A 22,162-nucleotide genomic window follows, 5' to 3' on the forward strand; every position below is an offset into this window, starting at 1 on the left:
AGTCAATTATTACTCATGCACATCAATCCATGCATATCAGTCTAATCTCATATAACATACCAGTACATTCAAAGTACTTATTGCACACTTCTTTCATGCGCTATGATATCTTATATCGTAGGTTCGAACGCTCATATTCCTGACTGTACTTAGACTCTCCATTGCATCAGCAGCAACAGTCGTGGTGAGTCGTCATCCTTCGAGGATGAGTTATCTTATATTTAGTTATGTCAGTAGTTCAGCTATTTAGTTAGTCGGAGTTAGTTGAGGGATTGTCCCATCAACTCCACAGTCATACAATTTAGAGGCTTTCAGACTAGTACAGTTAGTCTGTCAGTTTTCAGTTGTTATTATCAGCCATTTTATCAACATTGTCAGTTTTTTTTACAGATATTATCTGAACTATGATTTTAAATCTTATGACATTTTTCAGTTAAATTCCGCATATGATCTTTTGTTATTAGTTTTACCCAGTGCTCACAGCAAGTACCTGTATCATAGGTTAGCTTGTGGTCACTTGTGATCGTAAGCACCGTGTAACTTCAAGGGTGTACTCTCGGGGCGTTACATTATGTTGGGATCACAAAAATAATAAAGACAACTAATATACAAATTAGGCCTATAATATCAAATAAATCCCCCACACTAGCATCACAATGATAATAGTATCTCAAATCAGTAATAACATGCATATAAGCTCCACACGGGTAATACGGTTATTCTAATAATCTCTAAATTCAAATTTCACTACAAATACCCAACCCATAGCATGTGGTACATGAATGTTTAATTGTCCTCCCCAATCTGAAGAAAGTTAAGTCATAACCTCCCTCGAATCGTTGAAACTCTAGCCCAGACCCTTCAACGTGGAGCTTTTTCTTCACGAGCAGTCTTGAAATAGATTAAATCTATCATAAATATCATCATTTCAAAATGAGTCCAACGATAAATCTATTGGCTATATTTATTTTGGATAAAAAAATAGTTTGTAAATCAATTTGAAATCAAAAAGGGTAAATCTAAAATTTATTTAAGACTCATATTTCCATATCAAAAAGAGTTTTAAATATGAAACCCAACTAAAAAGGAGTTGAAATCGGACTTTAAATTAAAGAAAAATTATTTTTATAATTTACCGGGTAAAAGCCCCAAAATCCAAGTTTTAAATCAAACACATGAAATTGTTTGAAGATGAAATCAATAGAAATGATTAAAATAGGAGCTTACAGATTACCCTTCGAAGATTGAGGAAAACTGTCTTTGAAATTGTCCAAAATCGAGCACTCAAAGTCAAATAATGACGAAAATGGGGTGTTGAATGAGAAAATGATTTAAAGTCTGCCTAGGTATAACATAGGAGGAAAAACTCATGTAGCCAAGCTCACTAATGTTAAAAATCTATAAAGTTATATAAGTCTATGAAAAGTAGTCATAGATTATTCAAATAAGAAGATTAAATTTCTTTTAAAAAATTGTTAGAAAGAGGGAACTTAATCAAGTTGTTATTTCCCAACAATAATCCCTTAACATATTTTAGCTATTATATCATTTATTATTGTCTCTAGAAAAACTTAAATACAAATTTTCAAAACCTTGGATGAAAATGGTAAAAAAAAAACATTACCTGAGTTTCACCAAAATATTAGATAACATATACGCACTAATTATATTGATTTTTTTATTATAACAGATTAAAACTTGAGCGTGAATGACAAAAAAAATTATCTGCTTTACACAAAAATTTTTAGAAAATTTATAAATGGATATGTCTTATAATTACTACGTAAGGTGTGCTCATTAATTATATTATTTAATAATTACACACTATGCACACAATGTAAATATTGTCTGATCATACTAAACAGTGTAATTAGTGTGTAATATATACACACTAATTATATACCTATTGTAAAATGATTACACAGTGTGTAAATAACTTGTTTTTTCCATTTTTCATCTTCTTTTAATATTTACATTGATTACATAAATAACAACTAAAGTTCCAAATATTCCAATTTTGAAGGCAAAATTCAAGTCTTAATGAAGAAGCTTGTGATAATTATGAATAATTTATATTGATTCAATTTATCATCCATTTTTTGAGCTTGCTTAACTATTTTGATCTCTAATATTGTTCGTGGAAATACCTCTATTGAAGAACAATTGATTTTCTGAGATTGAAAAAAGAATAAAAAGAGGAGAAGAAAATTTTTAGGGGGGCGGGGGGCGGGGAGGGGTGTATGGTGGGAAGAGGGAATTGAGACACAGAAAGAATGAGTAATATTGATATGGAGAGATTTATGCTACCTAATTAAAAGGATTTGTATTTATCCTTTTATATAAATAAATGTTTAGAATAAAAATAAATTATTAATTATTTGGATATTAATAGTAAATATGAGTGGAAGTTGATTATAATGGAATTACCAAAATAAAATATGACAATTTTTAGTTTAAAATTTATAAGACATCTATTTGGCTTAATTAACCCTATAAACTACTCTTTGCGAACACATGCCCCAGGCCGTGTATGCAAAGACCAACCCAACCCGAGTCATGTGATTGTGGTCGGACCATCCCGATCGCGATGAAGACTAACTTGTGCCCAGACCAAATGACCCTTCGCGAATGCAGTTGTAATGACCTAAATTTGAGAATTTCTATTTTTATGTGTTTCTAACATTTTTCCCTTTTGCATAGTTGCTACATGTTGAATTTGGGATTTTGGGATGCTTGGCATAATTTCTGATGTGATCAAAATAATTTGTGCGAGTTTGTGGGCTTTAGAGGCTTGAGAAGCCATATAGATGATTTCAGCCTGTATTCACTGCTTTGAATGTCATAGGATAATTTGGAATGCGCCAATAGATTTAGAATGTGGAATTTGGATTAGTGGCGTGATTGATTTGGATTTGGGACCTTTATACCTTATTTCAAACCACCATTTAAAAAATAGTGAAAGGGAGTTTCGAGGGTCAATTCAGTAAAAAGATTTTTTTTCAAAAATCTGACATCGTCATTGATTCCGAAACATTGAATTCATCCTAGTAGCATAATTCATTTCCATTCACGAAATTCTGAACAAATCCTAAGGGTGCGATCATGAACTTAACATTTTTTCCAAGTTACTTATAATAACCGGTTCCATCGTTACTAAGAATATCTGGGGAAAAGGCATATGAATCTCATTCATCACATATGTGAGGATCAATTATTTGGTATGGGGGTGCACTAATATCATATAATACTCTTAGCACAAAGTTAAGTTAAAATTATCCATACCGATTTAATTTTTGGCTAAGTTTAAACTAGAGTCAACTTCCAATGAGCTTTCCTCCTAGAATATAAGGAGTTAAGGAATCCAATACCAACAAAATTAGAGAACTTTGAGTCCCCTAGTTAATGAAACTGGCCATTCGTTAATCTTCTTTCTATGTTAAACATTATAACCGTTTTACTGAAGGCTATCCGTGTGAAAATGCAGAGCGCCCTATAGTGGATCAAGGTGCTATAGCTACGTGCACAATAGTTTATAAGCCATTTTTGATGATTTTAATCCCACAAGCCCAAATTTTCATTCCTAAGCCCTAGATGGGTGATTTTCTCTTGGTATGGATTGAAATTTTTCATTAAGGAAAATTTCTTCCGTCATCTTCTTCATTTTTCAATTATTTAATATCATAGAATCATTAGAACAACCTTTAATGGTGGAATTATTTGAGATTTTAATCCTATGTTTGTGATATTTTGGAAAAAAACTTAAAGGTTGGGTTAATATCACCTAAAACCATTTCTAAATTATTCATTAACAATTCATAGTAAGAAACTGTGGTTCTAAAATATGAAAATTGATTGTTGGAGACCTTGAATTCAATAAAATATGAAAATTAATTGTTGGAGACTATAAATAATGATAGAATTAATGGGTTTGAATTTTCAAGTTATTTATTTAAAGAGCAGTTTATTAATTCATCTTGTAATTGTTATTATTAGATTATTTAGACTTTAGGAACGTGAAGATGAAGGAAGATAATCTATTGCATAACTTACTTGTTGAATAATTGGCGCCCATGTAGGTTATAGTTTACGTGTAGTAAATTGTGGTTAGTAATCGTATTCATAATATAGTTTTGACGAGTGAAATCATGCTTAAGCCTGCAAGCATGGAGTTTGGATGGATAAAACATGATTTTAATCAATAAGAGCCTAATTGTTTGTTGATATGTTAATGTATGAATCCTTGATGGATATTTTTTGTTTGTATGACCCTATGGTGGATTGAAATGTGACATATGTAAACCCAGATGGCAATGATATTGTGTGAGCTCATAATTTAGTTATTTAGCCTTATTATTATAAGAAAGATGAAAATGGTATTATGTGTGGTTGGAATATGGGATAATCTTACTTAAGGTTAATGATGAGGACTGATTATGGTATAAGGAGGCGGTGACATAAAGTAAGAGTCGGGGGTCAAGTTAGACTAAGGGTAAGGAAGTAAAAGCTATAAAGGTATGACTAAAGCTAGACTATGAGTTTAATTATAGAGTTGAATGACTGGTTAATGGAGTAGGTCTTAAACGTAGTATTGACTTGAATGTAGGGGTTGTTGGATAATAGTGGAATCCCTGATTTTTGCATAAATAAAGGATGAAATTACTGAATGAACTTATGAATGTTGAATTAGCTTTTAGACTCCTTGGGGTTTAATGCGAGCTCTTAAAATAAGTTCTTAGATTTAGTGATTATGAATTTATAATGCCTTATTTAGGAGTTGTTTACTGGCTGTCGGTCATTCTTGTGATTTCATGTGTTAAAGGATTATTATTGTTCACATGAAATGATTAGCTTGACTTTGCCCATCTGTTTAGAGTGTTTCTCTACTTTTCACATTGCATTTCAAGACAGTAAATTTTTGAATGATATCCGAAGTGTTAATCACATGTAATGAGGTTTTATTAAAAGCTTATTGAAATAAAACTTCAGGCACAAAATCAGGTCAAAAAGGGGCTCGTGAGGTCCTCTAACAAAATTCTAAAATATAATCCGTCACAAGGTACCTCAAAGGACAAGGAGTGTGTGTTCAAAATTTGATTACCAACAGAGTCTCGAAGGGGTGCCAAATCAGCCCCAAGAGCTAAAGAAAATAAGAGGAGAAATTAAAGAATTTAATGAGGATTAGGGCGAAAACAAACGGAATAATGACGGAAAATGATCATTGCAGCGTTTTCAACCCAAGCCACGCTTCTAACCAAGGATCCCCATAATTTAAGCTCCCACGAGTTAAAAAATAGAGGTTTTAAGCTTGGAACAATGGCTGAAAATAAGAGAAAAAAAGATATATAAAAATATCAGCGATGATTGCTTAAGCCATCAAGGGGTCGGTTAAGCGGCTATGCTTAAGCTTTCAAGGGGTTGCTTAAGTGGTTATCCTTAAACCATTAAGGGGTCACTTTAGCCGTCAAGGGATTCCTTAAGCCATCTCACTAGCAACTTAGGCACCAACAATATATCAAGTCTGAAAATTCTTCGAACGGGCCCCCAAGATTCATTTGGGACTTCACATAAACAAACCGAATATGCTACTTCACTATTTTCAATATTCCAGACTCAATGATAATCTTGAATTTTTGAAAAAAGGATTCTTTTAAAAAATTAGTCCTCGGGACCCTTTCAAGGCAAACGTTCACTAGTTTTCAAATAGAGGGCCGAAATACAAAATAAAGGTTTCAAACCCGAACAAACCCCTCTACCAATCAAAATTCGACATTCTGGATCTAAATGAAATTGTTAGATTCACCATCGATGCTTGGATCACGAAATGTTGATCGAACTTAAAGATTCAAATTAATCCATTTAAGGATATCCAAAATCACAAACTCATAGAAAACACTACCGAACATATTGGGGATAATGTCAACCATTTCTCACAACTCGTAGATGATATAAAGCAACCACAGGGAAGGAATTGGTAAAAATATTGAAATTTCTAAATTTTAATATGAGGGTTATTACAACGACGATCCTTAGTAAAATATAGTTTGACTTTTTTATTGTTCAAAATAGATTTCACACGTGATATATAGAATTATACTTTGACTGTTTCTAATATTTAGTATTTTAAATTAGGTAAAATTTAATTCCTAAATTTTTCCTTATTTGAACTATATAAGAAATCTTAATATTTAAAATTTCAGGCATTTATAGTGAAGTGCAATTATAAAGAAGGACAATGATGAGATTGGAAGGTAACGTCCATTTTTACCATCAATACCTAAAAGAAAAGGGATGTATGGTGCAATAAATTTCCCCACTATGTGTGGGCTGTGAGGATGAGCTACCATAAGAATCTATTACATACTTCACTTTACATTTTATAATATAATTCTTCTTTATTGTATCTTGTTTTATTGATTGATATGAGACACACATGCAAAACACGTATACTAAATATATCTATATCTTTTAAGAAATTTCGCTTCAAATTTTACTAAAATAATTGGGTGAGTTCTCTGGTGTCTATCACATAGTTGTGTAAAATAATACCTGCTTTAGTTATGCACATTAGCATCAAGTGGACACATGTTTGAGATTTTACGACTTATTGAAGTTAATTCATATAATTAATAAAAATAATATATTTTAAGTGGTTAACTTATCTGAATAATGAGTGATTGAAAATACACGCAAAAACATAGTAAAATTTTAGTGACAATATCTAATAGGAACACTTTTTCATATGTTCAGATCATTAATTGAAATATATCGTGTTTAAATAAAATTCACTTGCAAATTTAAGATGTTATTAATATATTCGACCGCGTCCTACGGAAAAAAAACATAAGTACCGCTATTTAGCTGTCGTTTTTGCAATATATGGGGAGATTTTGTTTTCCAAAGTGGTGCAAGACTTTTTTTCAAAATGCAGCAGAACACATTATATTCGTGTGCATATGATATCTAATCCTAACTAAAGTAGCATACTTACAATAAGCATTTTTAAAGCAGAAACCAAATGCATGTGTATGTATTTGAAGACATCGATCAATTATTTGTGTAACCAACTAGATTTAATATATGTGTTGTCAAACTGTATGCAGAATACGAATCAATTGTTTAGGAAACTATTATTATTTCCTTACGGGTATGCAGAATCTATATATGCAGAACAACAACTTTAACTAGTTCAAGTTTAAAACAAGAACTCAATGAACTACAAAAAATACCCTCAACACAAGATCAAAGTGATCTTTCTTAGAAGTGTATTTTATTTTCAGATATCAAGATGAAACAGAAATGGTCAAGTCACCTGAATTCACGGACTTTCCTTAAGGAAATAATTTCCCTCACTGTACCTGAGGTTGCGGAATTTTCCTCCCAGGATAAAATGGCCAAACAGACCAACTGTAATGGTACCTCAAACAATTGGAATATCATCGAACTCACTTAACGGATTGAATGATCACACAGAGTATTTGTAAAGAAAAGAATAGAGTTTATTGCATAAAAATTCATATCAAAACCTGTGAATGAACGCAGGTTTATATAGCCTGTGAGATGCCTCTTCGAAAAGGTGGCATTGGTTCACTTAAATGGTGTGATGTTTATTCGGCCCATTAGACATTTGGCATTAACAATAGTACTAATGTTCACCGACGCTCGCTCTGTAAAATTGTCACGATTCAAACCTCGAATGGTGATGACACCTATCTCATCTTACCATGATAGGCAAACCAAATCAACACAAATATAATGGAAAAAAAACAATTCAATACGCTAAAGGAGTTAAATAACAATATTTCTCAAACTGAAACTCATAATGAACCGGTAATTAAGAAGTCAGAAAGATGACAACATCCAAAAATTCAGAAGTAACAAGTCAAGCCTCTAGAAAAGTGATACAATTGAAATATCTGCAATACCTCCAATATAGTGAAATGATAGAAGGAAGACAGAAGAAATCCGAAGAAGCCACTAAGTCACTGTAGCTTCCATTAAGCCTCGAAAGTTTGAAAATCCTTGCAAGAAAACGAGCTAAAATCAACACCCTGGAATGCCGGCTCAGTAACTACACATTAAATGTAGAAAATAAACAAGTGTGACTACTAATTCACATGTACTCAGCAACGACCGACCCAAATTCAAATAGATGGAAAGAATCATCTTGTACCAACCATCCAAAACAACCATAAAAACCTGCATTTAGGAAGGAATCACCTAGTCTAATAGTCAATATCATCAATTAATAATTCATATACAAATAACTCTTATTTCACAACTATCCAAGACAAAACATAAGCATTGGACCTCACAATCAACTTACCACACACCACATCGAGGTGACATAATAAGATGGATAATATGTGCATGGTGCATGCTATATAATCAAGTAACAATAATGCTGATGATGAGAATGGTGCAAGTCTGTTCTACCAGTATACATCCAATTCTCTATTATGATAGCTAGAATCCATGCGGAACTCGTGATGTCCATATACCCCCTCCGATTCCTGCTTTATTGGGCCCTCTGAAGAACTCAATATAGCTCCTGCCTGAAGGCCGTCGGAGAGTAACTCAACTCGGATCCCGCCCTAAAGCCATCGGAGAGTAATAAAAGAAAGTCTTGTGTCACAGCACCTCTCAATTCAGCCCGAAGGCAATAGGAGAAGAACAATATGATTAATATGCATGTGAAATCATATGAAATACAGGATAAATGCTTTATATAGAGGAGAATAGATAGCATGTACAATGACCAAATTTAAGAATATACTAAAATCACATTTCTTTCCAGAAAGTAGAAGTCAAACATCTTGCCTATCAGCGAATCACACCATCGAGCAACATTTAGTTAATTTACTACCATACTGTCAGTATATACAGACGCTATAATTAAGATGACAATTAGTGTCCGATTCCATTTCTGCCATAACACATAAATTAGTTCTGATAAGTCAATTTAGTCCACCTAATTCATTTTTTCACATTCACATAAACTCACTTTTTGTAACCTAAATGACCAAAATTCTCAGTTTTATTTTGTCAAATATTTTATAAACAGATCCAAATACTCAGAATATGAGTACAAATTTCTACTAGCATACACAAGGCACTTTCAATTATATTATATAAATTAATGCTAGCAAGTAGAGGAAAAATTTTAAACATGTCAATTGATTAGTTTTAACCCTACCAATAAACGGGTACCCACATAGATACTCGTTATCTCACCTATTCGGTAACCCTCATATATCCATTATTCTCCATACAAACAATTAGTACATAAATATTTTGAGAAAGAGTCTAAGACATTCTCAACTTATCTTAAGTGAACACCCGTAAAATCAAACCAAAAGGATTTTCCTCATGAATCTTCATCCAACGAATCCAATCTAGCCAAATATGAATTCTGTATGAGAATATGAATCTAAGGAAACTCATATTACTGTTCTTCTATTTTGAGTCCAAAATGTCAACCCTATGCCCACAAGGTCAAAACTTTAATTTTATTTAAAAGCCATGTTACTCATAACCCAAAGAGTTCAATTATGAAATTTCATCCAAAAAAAGGAGTTCAAATCGACCTTAAAATCATCGAGTATTATTCTTTAACTTTACAGAAAAAACTCCAAAATTTCAAGTTGAAAAACAAAGATTTGATGGTAAAATCATGAACTAATTAGTGGGGAACGATTAAATTATGATTAGACAATTACCCAATGGTTAAATCTTGGAAATCCACTTTAACATATCTCTAAACCAAACACTAATGCTTCAAAAATGGAGTTATGGGGTCTTTATTTATAAAAAGAAATTAAATACATGTCAAGACATATTGCTCATCGTGAATTTGATCAGCACCCTTGAGATCACGGGATTGCCCAACTTGGACCTATCGCATTTGTGAGGGTCCTGTTGAAGTCAGGAAGACTAAGAGAGACTTGAAATCTACCCTACTATCTAGTTTGGGATCCATTCATCTAGTGTTCCATCTATCAATATTGAAGACGTATATGGGTGATTTATCCTTGGTTGTGCCTCTTGAGAGTGTGGGTATTTCGGATTCCTTGTCTTATGAGGATGTCTCGGTGAAAATCTTGGATCGACGAGTTCGTTGGTTGTGGACAAAGTATGTGGCTTCGGTAAAGGTTCTATGGCGGTACCAAAAAGATGAGGAAGCTACTTAGGATGCCGAAGAGGATATAAAGTCCAAATATCCAATTTTGTTCCTCGTACCGGATAATCATGCTTAAGAAATATGATTTCTTTTCTATCTTTGTTTTCTGACCTTTTTAAAGAAAAGTGACGGTATTTCGTGTTAAATCATGCTAAAGGATATCTTGACCTATCGTTCGAGGACGAATGATCTTAAGAGGTAGAATAAAACATCTCTGGTGTAGGACATTCAAAATACCAAGGTTTTAACCCTACTACCCAGACTACGACTCACCCTATGAGTCGTAGGCTATCTTTACGTGGTACAATACCTATGTCATAGGGTGTCCAGTTAGGCCTGGCCTAGTTGCTCCTTTCGTTACGACATGAGGGAATAAGTTATTAGGACTCGTTACGAGTCATAACAAGTAATCATAGGATGACTAGTTTGTTTCCCCAATGTTTATGTCCTGAATACGATTGGATTATATGAGTTGTAAAGACTCTTAACGGGTCGTGTTGTAAAGTCGCCAGATAACCAGTGTATGTTTAAAGGGGTCCTGCATTGACAACGACTACGACCCTCTGAGTCTTAGGGTCACTTGAAGAGTCGTATTGAGGACTCATAGGGTTAGTAGGTTGGGTGCCTTAGGATATTGTCATGACTGCTAGTCTAGGCCATGACTCGTAGCCAGTCGTTACGAGTCGTAGTGTGATCTATAACGATTGGGTGATAAATTTCCCAGCTTTTCTTGTAGGGTATCTTGGTAATTTCCTACCTTCCCCAATTTGAACCTATGACTTAAACCTTTTATGGGACCTCATTATCATAGTAATCATAATCAAAACACTTTCAAATACTCTCTCACTTCTCTTAAGCAAAACACCTAGGCTTTCAAGGGAAGTGGTCCTCTAGAGTTTTAAGGATGGTATCATCCTCAAATTTCTTGGTAATTAAGGCATGTTTCTCTTTCCCAACACATGGATGGAGTTCTAAATGAAATTGGTTATTTATTCCCAAGGGTATTTTGTTGTGTTTTTAACTATGGGTTAAGGGTTTTTGATATTAATTGTTTGAATGTTTTTCCCATGATTACTATTGATATTTTATGCATTAAATTATTGGTTTGTACATTCATTGGGGTGCATGGGAATGGTATATGGAATAGGGGTACAAAGGATTCCCCAAATAATTGGCTTAGGTATTAAATTGATGATAACCTGAACCCACTTACATAATTGAATTTGGAATGTGAATTATCATTTGATTTGGCTTATTTTAAGATAACAAATGGTTTAAATGGCTAAATGGATAAGAAAGATTTCAACCTTGTGGGGTATATGGAAGTCCCCCAAGTAATTTTAATAAGGGAGTCTGTAGGGTATGAAGGAATCCCTAAAGTGTTGACTTAATACCATTGCTTGCAATCTATAGTCGGTTTGATGATACCAATTAGTGATGCCTTAATGATTAAATCCTTAATAGAATGGATGGGTTATGTGTTAATTGTTTTAATCGTACTTAAAAGGGGTTATGTAGCAATCTTGAATATATGAGTCTGGAGGACTGATATTGGAATCTCATATTTGCTGCCATGAGGGTTGGTCTAGATAACCGTGTGTCACACTATATATAATAGTATCATGGTTGGCGATCGGTGCAAGAGAATCCCCAACCTCTATAATATGTCTATATCATGTGGCTAACATGTACTGGGGCCCGACCAGGGGATTACAGCTGGACCCATATAGCCCATGGGTGGTTTTAGGACGTTCAATCTGCACAATCAAGGCTAATGTTTTAAAGTTCATGCTAAGCCTTGTTCCCTACCCTGATATTGGTATATGTATATGTATTGCTTATTATGTTTTGAATTGATTTTTAATGTTTTATGAATTGTTGATCATGGCATTTTTTAATTTCTTATCCTTAAGTTGCTTTCTAGCACTTAACCTGCTAACCGTCTTAAAATGTTTTTTACCTACGTGATACAGAAATGAGGAATTCTTCTACTCTTTCTGTGTAGTGACTAGGTGATTGTAGTATAGCTTCAGCTTCCATACTTCAGAAGATCCCATTTCGTGTTTTAGGTTTCCTTATGTCATTGACTCTTTCTTTTGGGCTTGTTTTTGGCTATTGTTCGGGCCATTACCCGCTAGATTATCTTTGATTTTGTTAGAGTTTTATTGGATATTACTATGGACATGAGTATTGGTATTGGTGTTGGTACTGGTTATTGGTAGTGATTGGTGGAGATTAACTTATCTTAGATACTTTTGAGCTTTTACTTCTTATCTTGTTATATGTTTTTAAATTATCTACTGCTAGGTGTATTTGGCTTGTTAGGATTAGGCAAAGGGGGTGGTCTCCAATCCATGGAAGACTTGAGATACCCGTCATGGTCAGGCCCTGGTTCAGGTCGTGATACTTTCTCTTTCAAACAACTTCCTTTGAGACAGGGGTCACCAATTAAAAATAAATCACAAAGAAGGGTATCACTTAAATGGAATTGATCAAAAGTGTTCTCAAGATGAAACTCTCTCCTTGACCTGTAGTGAAACGTTGGTTAAGAGTGGAAACACACAATGTTTAAATATCTTGGATTTTTTCTTTACTCACCTTCTTTAAAGATCACTCATTTTTGTTGGAGATACCTCCCACGCATAACTTGGGTCTAGCTGGTAGATTGTAAGTCCCCCAGAAAGATTTTCCATGATAGGTAAGGCTACCAACATCCTGAATCAAACCTTGCTTGTCATATTAATCAACCCCCGAGTCGGGTCTATAAAAATCACCACATTCAAAATTTTCACTAGGGTCAAATGGATAGAGTGTCCATAGACAAGTGTCTAGACAACAATCTTTTTCCTCAAAGGTATTACCCAAACAAAAGGATATACTTTCCATACTAGCATACACATAATCAAAAGCAAATAGCGAGTAAATAAAAGTGTCATGCAAATTAATTTCATTTATTCTATTCTAAAGAGCATGATCACTTTGATGGCCAAGAACATTCTAAAGTGTTATGCTCAAGAATTGGAACACTCAAAGAAGAATAGACAATTCGTACACAAAGATCACCTTTCAAACCTTCACATTCCTTTCCCATAAGATTATTTTCATCTTCCAAGAAGACATTTCCATCTTTAGGAGGAATGATGTCATCACACCATAGTGGATTATTAAAAAGAGAATAGCCCTCAAGATGATCTACATCATCATCATGACTTACACCACTAGGTAATTCACTAGGACTGATTTCATCATCTTTAAATAAGATATTGTACTTAAAGAGTGAAGGATCAATCCATAAAATGGAATTAGAATAGGTAAATTTACTCTCCAAAAGACAACTATCAAGTTTCAAAGAAGTTTCAAACACAAGGTCATTCCTATGAGCCAAAAAAATAATAAAGTCTTCATCAAGAGGTATTCTGAAAGGATCAATCCTATTTAATTGACAAACATTATCAACATTGTCACTCATTTAAGGTTCATCAATCATATCATAAACATCCTCAAGTTGCGGTTTAGTTTCACAATCAAGTTGATAAACACAATTTCCACAAGACAATGTACTATCATTCAACAAAATGGATTCAACACTAGGTGGACGGAAATTAATCTTACAAAAAGAGTCAATTTGGTCATCAATAGGATATACTAAAGTATCCTCACTCTCAATATTTAAATCATCAATAAGAGTTAAAGAATCTTTAGACTCGCATATAGGCAAGATATCTTTCATATTTAATTTGCTCCTATACTCACAATGATCATTCATATTTACTAAAGTGAAAAAGTTAGCCATGTTAACTTGAAGTTCTTGAGTAGATTCTTCTTTACCTTGGGGTGAAGGTCATTTACAATCTTTAAAAGAATCTAAGATTGTTCTCTTCAAATCTTCAAAGGTAGTATCCTTTTTTGGTGTATGTTCTACTCCGCATGCCATGTTGGTATCTACACACATGTCTTTACAAAGACAAGGACAAATAATGTCAGATTGTATTTATGGTAACCCCTTTACTCCGATCCTCGCGACCTCTCCTTTTTCCACACATGGATTACTACTTTGCACACCTTTATTCCTCTTAATATTTTGTCTCTAATTTTTACTAGGCTTGGAGCAAGTTATTATATTTCCTTGAGATTTGGGATGGATAGTGGAAAGAGCTAATTTCCACATTTTCCCATTACAATCTTAGGGAAATTTATCTCATTTAGAACTCTATGTCATGCAAACCGAATAGATCACAAGCATAAATGTGGACATTCCAAGTGGAAGGTGTCAGGTAACACATACTCATAGTACCCACCTCGGGTGACGAAAACCTTCCATGAAGTATGGGAAAAGCAAGGTCTCTCGAGTTATACCTAGATAATCAACCATGGAAGGAGTGATGTAGTTTCGATAACACCAATCACCAAGAACAAGTATGCATTCCTAAACCCCACAAATATTTACCTTTCTTTAGCAAATGTTTCTTCTTGGGTAAATAATGTAAAACATCATATACCCCTTTGGTACATGGGTATTCCTCATGAGCTCTTTCAAGGCACACCATGTTTGACCAACCTTTATTACAAGTTCCCACCATCTCAATATTGGCCCTTGAATGTGTTTAAGGGAATATGTGTCTTGTTCAACTTTGTGCATATCATAATCCTTGAGCATCCTTTCACACTATGATTCTAGTCAAAATAATCTTCTTGATCCAACTATCTATTAAAGATAGGAAGAGTAGGAAGATCATGATTTATGTTATATCCTACAAATCTACCTTTGTTCCCATTTCCAAACATTTGGGTACTAGAACAAGAAGGATAAGATGTGGTATTTCTAAGCATTGGATATGAACAGTCTTTTCTTCCTATGGGGAGATCTCTACTATAGGTAGAAAAACTAATAACACCACTTCGACTTTGATAAGAAGTACCACAAGATGAGGAATATGAATCTTCATAACTCACATATGCACTCTTACCATAACCATTAAAAGTTGCATAAGAAGGAAGGTTAGACCTTTCATCATCTTCATGATCAGAGTGGGAAGTTTAATACTCCTCACATGCCCCTTCTACCTCATAGGAATCATCACAAGGCTCTTGTTGATCTCCATTCTCTCTATAGGAACTAGGATTATTATTTGTCTCATATGGTCCTTCGGAATAATTTTCCTCATTCTCACACAACTCTTCATCATGGCTATATTCACAGCCTCCATAATCCCCATCTTCATCATAGCCATAACTTTTACACCACAATCATAGTCCCTTATGTCGTAGTCATATATATCCTAGGCTATCGAAGACATAATTCTTTGTAACTCCTTGTACCTACAAAATGAAAAAAAACAAGATTATTAGTAAAATCTCCTCATCACACACGCAATAATTCTCACCTTTGTAGACCTTACAATTGGATCGACAAATGTTGAAGGTTGTTTATACTCTAGTGGTACATAAGGTGTCAATATCTATTTGTGGCCCGAATGGATTCTTCTTGGAAATTGAAACAAAAACTCAAAAATAAACTATCGTAATTGAATTAAGAAACAACAACGAAAACAAAAGAGAAAAACACACAAGAAAGAATCGGATTAAAGAGCAAATTAATCAGCTAATAAATCAATTATTAGTTGTTAATTAGTGTTTAAGAATCAAAAAATGGAATTAATAATCCAAAAATTAAGTTCAATTGTTGAAACCTTGCAAAAAGTTAGTTGGAATGGCTTGTTGTGCGTTGGAACAAGCCGAAGCGGATGTGGGGCTGACCTTGAGCACTTGAGGCGCACCTCCAATACATAAGCTACTGTTTTCAGCTGCCTTGGTACTTCTTTATCATGTCAGGCGTAGATCCAAGGAAGATATAGGGAAGATTGGCCTAAATTCAGTTTGCACAAGGCCCAAAATGCGCTTTTGTGGTCTTCTCTTTTTCCTTTTCTCTTAGAATATTCTTTGGTACTCTGAATATGCTTTTTGTACCAACACTTTTTCCCACTTTTCTTTCTCTTTCTTAGATCAAACAGCAACATTTTGATAAATAAGGATCTTGAAGATTTGAAGACCTCAAGAACACTATGAACACCAAAAATTTCCAACTTTTTAACCGTTTCTCGGAATGCGATGAAATTTTGAACTCAAGCACTTTTCAACCTTCTAAACACAATCCCAACATATTTAGCCTCAATTTTCAACTAGTTGCTTCATATTTTTGAACTCACTTGATATATCGTAAAGCTTCAAGAACACAAATGTAAACCCCTACTTAGGATAAGGGTCCTACATCAACAAAACGTGGAATGATGATGGGTATATAAGTAATAAAATCCTTACTCCCTAGTGATGCATTTTAAAGCTGCGTGGGCCTAGGCCTATAGAGGAAAATATCACTAGAGGTTTGAGCTGTCGCAGGGGGCCTTGATGGTTTGGGTTCCCTATCGCAGCCAGGGATCCAGCTCGGGTCATGACAAAAATTATGTCAGAACTACTCCTATATCAGCCCTGTTGATGTGGGCCAGGGTTCAAACTAAGTTTAGGAAAATCCCGAAAAGGCGGGGCAAACCTCCATCCTGAGTATAGTCAATTTCCATTCAATTGTGCAAACCTCAGCGAGGACGCTGAGTCCATAAGGGGGATGTATGTAACACTCCAACTTAGCATAAGGAGTTTGACATCGGCAAACCTCAAGAAGATGCTGGGTATATAAGTAAGAAAAACTTTACTCTCTAGTGACGCGCTTAAAGCCGTGCGGGCCTGGGCCTAGAGTGGACAATATTTCTAATGGGTTGGGCTGTTACAAGGGTATCTCGAGCCTTGATGTTTTGGGATGACCGGTATGGTCGGGGCCCCGGCTCGGGTCGTGACAACAAAAAAGGTGAAATTTTGAAGTTTCTCCAATTGGCACCAACTTTTAACCCAATGTTCCTATCAATTGAGAGAACACTTCTCCAAAAATTTTAACCAAAAATCTGTTTAACTAAGAATTCATTTATTCAAGTTCAAGACAAGAATGGTGGGCTCTTTTCAAAGGTACTCAATCAAGCAACAAATCTCAAGGTTCCAACCTTAATAATACTAGATGGAGAAAATGTAGTATAGAAACATCAAAAATGACTCAAAAATACAATTTTTTTGGTTTTTTTTTTATCTAAAATGTTTTTGATATTTTTTTATTTTTTATTTTTCCAGAAAACAAGACCCAAGATTGACTTTGTGGGAATGAAATCAAACCCGACCATGATACCAAAATATACAAGATTGAACAACAGAAACTGAAAACAAATACAAACACTAAAGAATTGTCAAATTAAAATACGAAAAGTAAAGAGATAAAAGAATAGATTAATAAAGATAGATAGATAGATAGAAACAAACAAGACAAAAGAATTAAGAACTAAAGAGTAAGTCAAACTCTTAAACCCCTAATTCAACTATCAACAAGAACCAATCGCTTATGTTGACCGCAAGGGAATCGATAAACCCTTACAACCATCATTTCGAAGCAAAATGCAACATAAGCTTTTCCAAGCTCTAAAACACTGTTTCTCAAGAGTTTTTATATGTGATAAACATTAAAAAACTAATAAAATAGCCTAATATAGATAGTATTTATAGTCTTGGGATATTAATTACATAAGTGGTACCAAAAGTGACCCAAATCAACCAAAAATACAATGTAGCCCGCTTTGGCATTAGATTAAGAAGATGAGGCGCAACTTGGACTAATATGGGGAGTTTAAGCTTCTAGTTTTACCTACTTGAAGAAGGTGGGGCGCAAGTCCCTTCCAAGGGGCGTTTTAGCCCTATTGCGCCCTCCTTTGACCCATTCAAGGCCCCTTGACCCTTCCTGTATTCTTTGGGCACTCTAAAACACTTCTTAAATAGTATATAGATGTATTGGAAAACATTTAATGTCTTCAATATCATCGGAGTTTTTGTAGCCCTCGGGCTTGCTTCCTTGTTAGGGTTTTGGGATGAATTCGACTGTTAGCTCCAAGATATCTTCCACACACGGTGTTGTCCTCTTGAGAGCTTGAAAATGATTCCACAAACATATCCCTTCCTACCATAGATGACCATGGCTTGGTACCTTCATATCGACCTTGGGGTATAATCCTTGAAATTTCGAAGCCGTTTTGGATTGTCTCACAATCCAACTACACTATTGGCCCAAATTCAATATTTCAAAACTAATCACATCATCAAATTAACAAAGGGATATTTTTATGAAAGGATATTGATCAAAAGTAAACTCTAGGCAAAAAATCAACTTTGTATAGCTAATGAAATTGACAAAATTCTCATCCGATGCCTAAAGCTCCAAATTTTAACAAAAGTCAACTCTACCTACCTTAAAATCTTCCATAGCAAAAACAGACTCACATAAAACACAACCAAATGCCTCAGAAACTATACCACCTACTCCCACAGACTACAAACACAAACGTTCAACAAACAAGAAGGGTAAAACAATCAAAATACACAAAAATTAAATTTCACTATACATATTCTTACAAAAATGGTCCATAAGATTTCCCTTTTAATTACCTTGGACCTAAGATTTATTCTTGGGGGTACTGCAATAATATGTTGCTTGTTTGGTTTGTATAATTGTCATTTTGAATTCATTAATGGACACTTTGAACACTATGGCATCTGAGGTGTCAAAGCAATCTAAGGATTTCTTTGATGTGCAACAAGATGACTATCAATAACAACTAATCTCTATACAGAATGACCAAAATGTGGGTATAATAATGGCATCAATTTTAGTGTACTCAACCAACAATTTAGACATTGAGAATGTCTAAATGGAGGTAAGAATGCAAAGAGTTGGGAAAACATGTTGTGAGAAGAAAAGGTTACATCCCCTTTGAGCTTCAATAGCCCCTACATTTGTATCTAACTTAGCCTTGGTAGTTCCACCAATAGTTGCAGGACATGTTATGACTTAGATGAGTGCTCAAAATAATAACATTGCACACAACGATCATCTTCATGACCTTCGAACTAATAAACTTTGAGGTTGGACTATCTTACATATTTAACACTTATAGGAATTATAAGTTGCTGAAGGTAGTTATCTTTCACAACATATTCTACAAGATGCAGATTCTTTTGAGGAAATTGAAGAAGATGAATTGCTGGATAACTGTTTTTAAAATATTGCTACGGACATCGACATCTCTCCTAGACGACAAAGAAATAGAACATGCTAAAATTAAAAAAATATTCTAGTAGACAACATAAGTGAGATGATAAAGTCTATGAGGATTTTATGTCAAAACAACTACAGCTGAGATTGTCCAAATTAGAAAGTCATAAGGTTCAACAAAATTAAGAAGAAGAACTAAAGTACTTTTATGACCTGTTGATTATGTTGGAGGAAGTAGGCAATGGGAAGAACCAGATTGATAGATCGACAAAATCTGTAGAAGATCAAGAAGGTCATCACGGATTTTGAGCGGTTCGTCTTGAGATTGGTTTTTACATGCACTGACATTTTCAAGCATGTTTTTTACTACAAGATAAAATGCATGGCAAAACATAAAAAGAAACAGAACACATAACATGTTGAGTCATGTGATGCTATTGAAGAGAACATTTCTAAAACTTGTGGAAAACTTATGTTTAGATGTTATTATGAATTTGTAGTTGTTATCACACCCACTGCATTCGTGGGGCTGCCTAAAGAGCTATTGCAAAGAACATAGAAGAATCAATCCAATCCTCTCCTTTTTTGTCACAGGTTTAGCAAAATAGTAAATTCTTCCTCCAGAGTAGCTTTGCTACTCACTTCATAAATCTAGAGCTTTGACATGTTGTATCTTCTACTAGGGGTTTAATCATTAATATCTATGAAAGTTATTATGACAGCTTTATGAACTTTCTCACCATAATTTCTTCAATCTTTCTACTTTTCATCTTTAGAAACTATCAGATACAATCCAAATTGCCTCTGGATCTTTGGATAGGATATTTATGGTGCTATAGGTTCTTGAAGACATCTTAATATCATTAAAAGGGTGCAGGGGAGGCTGGATAGGTCTTGAGGTCTAAAGCTAAATGCTTGACAGAGGTCTTGTTCAAAAGAGTTGACAGCTTGATACTAATAATTTTTTTTTAAAAATATTTCAATATGATTGACTTAATGATTGAAATTGAAAAAAATATAAAAAGAATCAAAGAATGCAGAACATAAATTCTTTGTTATAAAATAATTGCTTTTCTACTTTTGAATACGCAATATTTTTAAAACAAATATTAACTCATAAACCTGTTATAAATAAACATTGAGTTTCATCATTCACTCATAAAAAATCTTGGGCTTAGAATGAAAAAAGATCCGTCTTGAAAGTTCTTCCATATTTAATGTTTGTTAAGTTTGAAAATTCAAATTAATTGAACCACAATATAAATACCGAACATCGGATAAGAAACCTTGATATATTTTGGGGCCTAAAGCCTTTGCTTAATTGCTTCCCAATGGTCGGCCAGAAAGATTTTCATGTTATGGTGATGACACCTAAATTTGATCAAGGGTCCTAGGAGGAGTCGAGGGAAACCTAGAAGGGTCTAAAAGGCCCCTTAGAAGGGATATGCACCCAATCTGCGTTAGAGGTGGACCCGACCTATTCTATTGGATCTAGATTAGGTCAAAATAGCTTTGTCCACTCTAGAAATGCCCTTGAAGAGTGCCACATCTTCCCTAAGAAAGCTAAAGCGGGCTGCCTTGCTTCATTAATACAAATAAGTTACTTATGGGTCCATTGTAATAAGTTAAACCCTAGACTATAAATAGATTAGCTTAGTCTTCATTTCATTACTTTTATTTTCATAATGAAGATATGTAAACTCTTGAGAGAGTGAGTGATAGATTGGAAAAGCTTTTGTTGATATTTGTTTAGAAACGGTGGTTGTAAGGGCTTTTCGATTCTATTGCGGTTGACATAAGAGATGACGTGCTTATTGGTAATTCATATGTTTTTTTTAATTTAATATACTCATTAGTTCCTATTTCTTTCTATCTTTTTGTGTCAATCTATCTATTTGTCTATCATCTATCCTTTTATCCTATTACTTTTCATCTTTCAATTTTGCCATTTCTTTAGTGTTTGTATTTGTTATCTTTTTCATAGATTACTCTCGTATTATTTGATATCAGAGCCGAGCTTGATTTCATTCTCACAAAGTCCATCTTGGGTCTTGTTGTCTTGAAAATTTTAAAAACATAATTTTCTTTACTATTCACGTTTTTAGGGTTTGGTCCAAATTTGATTGTTTAAATTAATTATTTTATTGAGTTTCTAGTGTTAGATTCTTGTTCTCTAACACTATAGGAGTCTAAGGATCGAATTTGAGAAAAAACGGAGCTATATTGAAGATTTTATCATTGATAAAAACTTGAGCTTGAAGAAAAGAAAGTGGGTTGAAAATCTTTAAAATTTGGTGAAAATTTTGGGCTGAATGATGTTTGGAATGACTTTAGAATGTCAAAAAGTTCCTTGATTCAAAATTTCAACTCATTCTGAGCTAAGGTGGATAAGTTGGCATTTTTTGCGTTCTTGGAAAAATTTATATCTTCAAGATGAATTTTGAGCAAAAAGTTGGTGTTTGATTCTCAAAATAGAAGGAAAAAGAGTGCAAAAGTTTTAGTACTAAAGAATCTTCAAAGGTTCCAAGAATATTTCAAGAGATAAGAACAAAAAAAGGACCACAACAAGTACAAACTGCCAACGAAGCAAGCTGCCTGGCTGACCTGCATTAGACCTGCCCTTGGTCTGTGTTTGGACTACTGCAGCAGCTCAAAAACAGCCCAAGATAGTGGGTTCTGTATTTGACATATTCTTGGCCTGCTCTAGGGCTGCTCCAAACCTTATAAAGCAGGTCAAGACAGCCCCAGATGCACTTGGCATGTGCTAGGGATGCACCCAAGCAGCCTTAATCCCTGTCAAACACACTTCAAACGCATCTCACCAACACAATTTAATACTACAACAC

Source organism: Capsicum annuum, unplaced genomic scaffold (genome assembly GCF_002878395.1).
Source record: "Capsicum annuum cultivar UCD-10X-F1 unplaced genomic scaffold, UCD10Xv1.1 ctg996, whole genome shotgun sequence".
Lineage (NCBI taxonomy): Eukaryota > Viridiplantae > Streptophyta > Magnoliopsida > Solanales > Solanaceae > Capsicum > Capsicum annuum.